This window comes from Bidens hawaiensis, unplaced genomic scaffold (genome assembly GCF_021521415.1).
Source record: "Bidens hawaiensis isolate Kalapana, Puna unplaced genomic scaffold, B.hawaiensis_p1.1 tig00006636_1, whole genome shotgun sequence".
Taxonomy (NCBI): domain Eukaryota; kingdom Viridiplantae; phylum Streptophyta; class Magnoliopsida; order Asterales; family Asteraceae; genus Bidens; species Bidens hawaiensis.
The window spans coordinates 230,241-237,191 of record NW_027491450.1 but is presented as its reverse complement, the minus strand read 5'-3'; positions in this window follow the sequence as shown (position 1 = coordinate 237,191).

The following is a 6,951-nucleotide window of genomic DNA, read 5'->3' as shown; positions in this document are numbered from 1 at the left end:
CGGCGGATCGGTTCGTGGAGGTCTACCCGCTAGGCCACGAGATCCTGAGCGCCAGGCGGCTAGGTAAGGCGCTATTCAACCCTCGACCCCTCAATGTTGAAACCTCTGCTGGAATTCCTCTAATCTTATGTTCTGATGAGGAATCCGCAGATGGTCCTCCGTTGGTGCGGAAGAAGAAGGCTGCCGGCGGGAAGGGGAAGGAGAATGTGGCCTCCACTGCCGATCCAGTGCCTCGGTCTGACTCAGAGGCCGAGAGCGAGGAGGTGGCGGGGAATCCCGGTGGTGATAAGACCACTGCTCCGGAGGCTGCGACGATTGTCACATCCGGAGAGCCCAGGATGACAACGGTGACCGGCGTGAAGAGGCCGGCTCCATCGGGTTCATCCCCGCCTGTCCGCACTTTTAGGCTCAAGAAAACCCGTAAGTACAGACTATATTTTTAACTGCATAGTTTTCCATCATTAATACTTCTTCTTTGTGCAGGCGTGGATGTTGACGCATTCCAGGGTGGAGTGGGGAGGAGTACCCCCCCGCCCATGACGGTAGGCTTGGTCAGCCTACCTGAGGCGACGACCCAGGCGGCTGCGCCTGCTTCCGCTGGTTCAGTTGCTCATTCCATTGAGCCAACTGTTCCAGCTGTGATGACATCACCGCCGGCTGTCAGTGCCATTTTTACCGCATCTTTCACTGAGCCGGCGGTTACTTTTGCTGCGGACTCCGCAGCGGCGGCCGCGGCGGCCTTCACCATGCCTCCTCCGTCATCGGCAACGACGGCCGATCCTTCAGGTATGCATGGGGCTTCTCACCAACCTCTGCCTCCTTCCCATCTACCTGACCTTTTGGACGGATTTCCCTTAGGCTCAGGTGATGGGTTTGGCGGCTATCGGCCTGTTATTGACCCTACAGGTGCGTAGGGTTCTTTAGGCCTAATTTATTTTTTATATCATCTTTTCCTAACTGCTTTTTGTTTTTTGCAGTGTCGGATTCCAATGAAGTGTATGTTCCACGATGGAACATCCGCCGAGGAACAACCCTTCGCACACCTGTGGAGTGCGTGGAGTGGGCTCGTCACGCAGCTCCCAGTGGTGCGTTGGGGGAAGCCATGGCTAGCTACCAGGAGGGTAGGCTAACCAATGAGCTTCGGGTTCTCCTGGCCCGGATGCAGCCGCGCGTCGAGCTGCTTTGTCGTGAAAACGACAAGTTAAAAGCAGCTCGTATTCAAGAAGTAGCTCAGGCGCGGGCTGTCCGGGAGGAGAATAGGAGGCTCTCCGCCGCGGCTGCGGAGAAGGAGAAGGCGTTCAAGGCCCTTGAAGTTGAGGTTCAGGCCCGTCTCGAGGCCCGTTCCAAGGCTGCCCAAGCTGTTAACGAACAGCTTCGGCTGGCTAAGGAAACTGCTAGGAACGCAACTGAAAGGGCCACCAAGGCTGAAGCTGTTGCAGAGCCTCTACGCCTCGAGAATGAGGAACTTAAAGCTAAATTAGAGGCGCTCCAACAGGCTCATGATGCCTTGGCGATGGAGGACGCGAAGAAGCTCCAAGAGATCCTGGACCAGAGGGGCGTGCTTGACCACACTGAGCGGAAGCTAAAGGGCGTCGAAGAGGCTGCTGCAAAGGAAGTGTTGCTTGCCAACCTCAATAAAAGTGAAGCCGAACGCGCCTGTACCCAAGCTCAAGCCGCCCTCCAAGAAGCTCTGGTTGCCAAGGAATGGCTTCTTCGAGAAGTGTTGTCTCAGGTAAGCTTTTCATGTCTGTACGCTTTTCTTTGTAAATAGAAAAGGTTTTTGATACTTGTATTATTTTTGTAGGTTGTGCATCGGGTCTTCTTGGAGACGTCTTATGACGATGCTATGAGCACAGCCCTCAACGCTTCTCATGAGGATGGGGAAAAGGCCGGCTTCCTACTTGGTCTAGGGTTTGTTGAGAAAGGCATCCCGCCTTCCAACTTCCCTTTGTATGATGTGGATACTGAAGCTGTTTATGACCAAGCAGTGAACCAGTATGCCGCCTTCCCGCATCCGGTGGTGGAGAAGGTGAACGAAGTCGCTGCTGCTGATGATGGGCTAGCTATCCTTAAAGCTTTCCTTGAACCACCACGCTCTACTGATGGAGCGGGTCCAAGTGGAAGTGGTCCTGAAGCTTGATCCTGAAGATTCCTTTCCACCATTAGCGTAGATTTTTGCTTTTGTATAGCTTCTTTTGTATGCGGGTATGCACCCAGCAATCTTTGTAATATTTGAATTTGATGGAATAAAGATTGTGTTAGTTCTTTGCCTTGTTTATTTTACGCATGTTTTGATCTAACTTAGCAATTTCTTTAGTACTTAGATAAGTTAACTTTTTAACGTGGCAAATTATAAGTTTGTTTCGCTTCCTCTTTCATGATTGTGCGGGTATGACCGTCACTTACACTTAGTAGGATGGCTTAACTTTACTTATATCTGACCTGCGTGGAAGTTTTCCTCATCTTTTCCTTTGAAATTTTCTAAGTGTTCAGAATAAGTTAACCTTTGGACGTGGTAGATGATAGGTTGAAGTTTTGCCTCCTTGTTCGTGATTGTGCGGGTAAGACCGTCACTTGCACTTACAAGGGTGGCTGAACTTTACTTACATCTGACCTGCGTGTAGGTTTTCCTTAAAACTTGAATTTTTTACCGTTGTGTTTATGCGGGTTTTGCCGCCTTCCACACGTAACGACTTACTTCTTCCCCTATTTATGCGGTGAATACCGGCACATCAGTGTGGGAAGTTCATAAGTATAAAGGTAAGGCTATCAACACATTGTGAAAGGAGAATCATTTCCATTAGAAGTGGCTCTAGGCCTTTTCTTTACAAGTTTGGAATTGATCTACATATAACATTTGCGTAATTGAGCTCCATTCCATGTTCTTGGGATGGGAGTGCCATCGAGCCTTTCGAGCCGGTACGCGCCCTTTCCCAGAACTTCTTTGATAATGTATGACCCTTCCCAGACCGGGGCCAGCTTTCCTGGGCGTTCTTGGTTCGAAGCCTTGTTGTTACGCAGTATATAGTCTCCTACATTGAAGTTGCAGAGTTTTACCCGCGTGTTGTAGTACTTTTGCATTTGTCGCTTGTAGTTCTCTTCACGCACTGCGGCTAAGTCTCTGCGTTCCTCGGTTAGCATAAGATCTAACCGTCTTTCCGCATCATTGTCTTCTGGCTGAATCAAGACCCTTGGTGAGGGTAAACCAATTTCGACCGAGACCATGGCTTCAGTGCCATAAGTGAGACTGAACGGGGTTTCTCCCGTACTGGCCTTCTTCAGCGTTCTGTTTGCCCAAAGGACGTGCGGAAGCTCGTCCACCCAGCCGGATCTGTGTTCCAAGAGTCTTTTCTTTATGCCTTCGACGATGCTCTTATTTGCTCTTTCCACCTCACCATTACCTTGCGGGTGTGCCACTGAGGTAAAGGTGTGGGTGATTTGAAGTTCTTTCAGCCACTGTTGTAGCTTCTTGTCAGCAAAGTTGGTGCCGTTATCGCTCACCAAATTCTGTGGAAGTCCAAAACGACAAATAATAAATTCCCAAATAAATTTTTTGATATGTTTCGCGGTTGTTTGGGCTAAGGGTTTTGCTTCTATCCACTTGGTGAAGTAGTCGATGGCTACCACTAGGAACTGAACATTTCCTGCTGCTGTAGGAAATGGGCCTGTCACATCGATGGCCCACTTCTGAAATGGCCATGAAGAGGTGACTGGAACAAGTTCATTCTTCGGGCGGTGCGTGTTGGGTGCGTAGAGCTGGCAAGACCTGCATTTTCTGATGTATGCCAGCGCATCCGTATGCATCCCCGGCCAAAAGTATCCCGCGTTGTTTAGCTTAGCTACAACAGCGCGGGGACCTGCGTGTACTCCACAGATGCCTTCGTGTACTTCCCTTAGGAGGTAGTCAGCATCTTGGTTGTCCACGCATCTTAAGAGTGGGCCAAGAAAGTTACGTCTGTAAAGGATGTCATCGATGAGTTGATAATTCAGTGCTTTACAGCGTAGTTTTCTTGCCTGTGTTTTTGACTCTGGTAGTGTACCTGCCGCAAGGTATTTTATTATTGGTGTCATCCACGTTTCTGTGCCGGTTTGGATGACACAAATTTCCTTGTGCGGGACCGAAGGTGTCTCGAGGAGTTCAATGCGGATGTCCTTTCCTAAGTGGGTGAAGGCTAATGATGCAAGCTTGCTTAACGCATCCGCAGATTTGTTTTCACTTCGCTTGACGTGTATGACTTTGCAGTCGTTGAAATCGCGCATAAGGGATTTTGCTTGTGCGAGGTACAGGGCCATAGTGTCGTTCACGGCCGTGTACGTCCCGTTGATTTGATTGGCTACTAACATGGAATCCACGTGGGCTTCCAAGTGTTTCACTCCCATCTTACGCGCAATTCTCAGCCCAGCCAAGAATGCCTCATACTCGGCTTCGTTATTCGTACTTGGAAAATCCAGTCGAATAGCGTAAGTGTATTCTTGGCCTGCTGGGTTGGTTAGTTTCAGCCCTGCGCCTGAACCCTCGTTACTGGCTGCTCCATCAGTGTAGAGTCGCCAAACATCATTGATGTCTTGTGCTGGAGAGGGTTGAGCCTCTTCCTGGCACTCTTTTTCCCGCGATGCAGGTACTTCCGCAATAAAGTCGGCCAAAACCTGGCCTTTTATGGCTGGTCTTGGCTTATACTTTATCGCGTACTCCCCCAACTCAATTGCCCATTTGGCTAGGCGTCCCGATAACTCGGGTTTGCCTAGAACGTTTGCAAGTTTGAAGTTGGAGAGAATGGTGATTGGGTGACCCTGGAAATATCGTCTTAACCTGCGTGAAGCGTGTATAAGTGCTAAGACTAATTTTTCGAGGGTAGAGTACCGGGTTTCTACGTCTGTTAGGATACGGCTGACATAATAGATTGGCATCTGGATGCCTTTCCGCTCTACTAGCAGGACTGCCCCGGTTGCTCTATCTGTTGCGGAAAGGTATAGGATTAACTCCTCTCCCGCTTTTGGTGCTGCGAGCGTTGGGAGTTCGATCAAGCGTGACCGAATCTCCTGAAAAGCTACTTCCGCTTCTGGTGTCCAGCGGAAGTGCGTTTTCTTTAAACAGTTTCTCAATGTTGACACGAAAGGAAACGACTTATCCGCGTGGTTTGCCAAAAAGCGATTAAGTGCCACTAGTCGTCTATTCAGTGTCTGAGCCTGTTTGATGGTAGTAGGTGATTCCATTTTGATAATGGCTTCGACCTTTTCAGGGTTCGCTCTGAAGCCATCTTTAGTGACGATGACCCCCAAGAACTTCCCTTCTTCCATTCCAAAGGCACACTTGCTCGGGTTGAGCTTCATGTTTATCTTCCTGAGCGTGTTGAAAGTTTCTTCGATGTCTTTCAACATCGCTTCTGCGTCAGGGCTTTTGATGACCAAGTCATCCATGTAGACTTCCAAGTTCCTCCCAATTTGGGCATGAAACTGGTTGTCCATCAGGCGTTGGTATGTGGACCCGGCATTCTTAAGTCCGAATGGCATCATTTGGTAACAAAATGTGCCATCGGGCGTCCGAAAAGCGGTTTTGTCCTGATCATCAACGGCCATGTGGATTTGATGGTACCCCTTATACGCGTCCAGGAAGCATTTAAGGCGAAACGGTGCCAACGAATCCACCTTAAAATCAATTTCGGGTAACGGATAACAATCTTTGGGGCATGCTTTGTTCAAGTCCTTGAAATCTATGCACATGCGCCATTGTTTGTTATTCTTCGGTACCATAACGGGATTTGCAACCCATGTTTGATATCTACTAACGCGTACGATGCCTGCGTCAAGGAGTTCCTTGACTTGGGTTCTACACGCGTTAGTTTGTTCTGGGCCCATTACTCTGCGCTTTTGTACGATTGGCGTAACAGCCGGATCGCATTTGAGCTTATGCTCTGCCTTACTTCGGGGTACACCAGTCATGTCAGCTGGTGTCCACGCGAAGATGTCAGCGTTTTTCTATAATAAGCGCTTGAGTAAGGTGCGTGTGGGATCAACAACTGTTGGGCCAATGGAAACGGCCTGGTCAGGGTATTTGCCGTTGAAGGCCCATCTTTCTGGTTCGGTGATGGTTGGTTTAGCCATCTTTGGTTTGGGTTTAGATGAGACAGATGCGATGCATACCTGGGGAATGCCGGTGATCATCGCTACACCCTCAGCTGTTGGCCATCCCATCATGCCGTGGACTGAGGATACCACGGCGTTGAATCTTGCCATCCCGTCTCTTCCGAAGAGAATGTCGTATGTGTGGTGTGGCTTCCTCATTACGACAAAATCCACGTCTTCTGTGCGTGAGTGATTCCCATCCGTAAGAGTGACGGGGAAAGATAGGATACCCAGGGGGGTGTTTGTGCTGCCATCGAACCCTTCCATCGAGGCGCAGATCGTTTCCAGGCGTTCCTTGTCTTCGTCATCTAGCTTGTCGAAGAACTGCCTGTACATCACCGTTGACGAGGCGCCGTTGTCAGCAAGAGTGCGAGAAGTGATGTAGTGCCCCAGCTGGCTTTTGATGACGATAGGGCCTTCTTTGCTGGGTCCTCCTGGCTCTCGCGGGAAGCGCACCTCAGCTTCCTTCCACGCGCATGGTTCTGTCGTTCGCCTTTTTCTTCCTCTGATCTTACCATGAACCATGTTGATGCTGATGTCAACGGGCTTTCGTCCGTTGCCTCGGTACCGGTTATCGTTCCTTCCTCCCTTCTTGATTGATGCCACCAGGTGTGCAAGTCTTCCATCCTTGACGAATGCTTCAACAATATCCTTCAAGGATGTACACTCTTCCGTACTATGACCTTTTGTCCCGTGGAAGTCACAGGATTTGCTTTGATCCGCATTAGGTCGCTGCCGGATCATTGGAGCTTTTGGCCATGGTAGCTTTTCAGTGGCAAATATCTCCGTGACGCTTTTGGTTAGTGGCGTCCACCGGTGTTTTTGGCT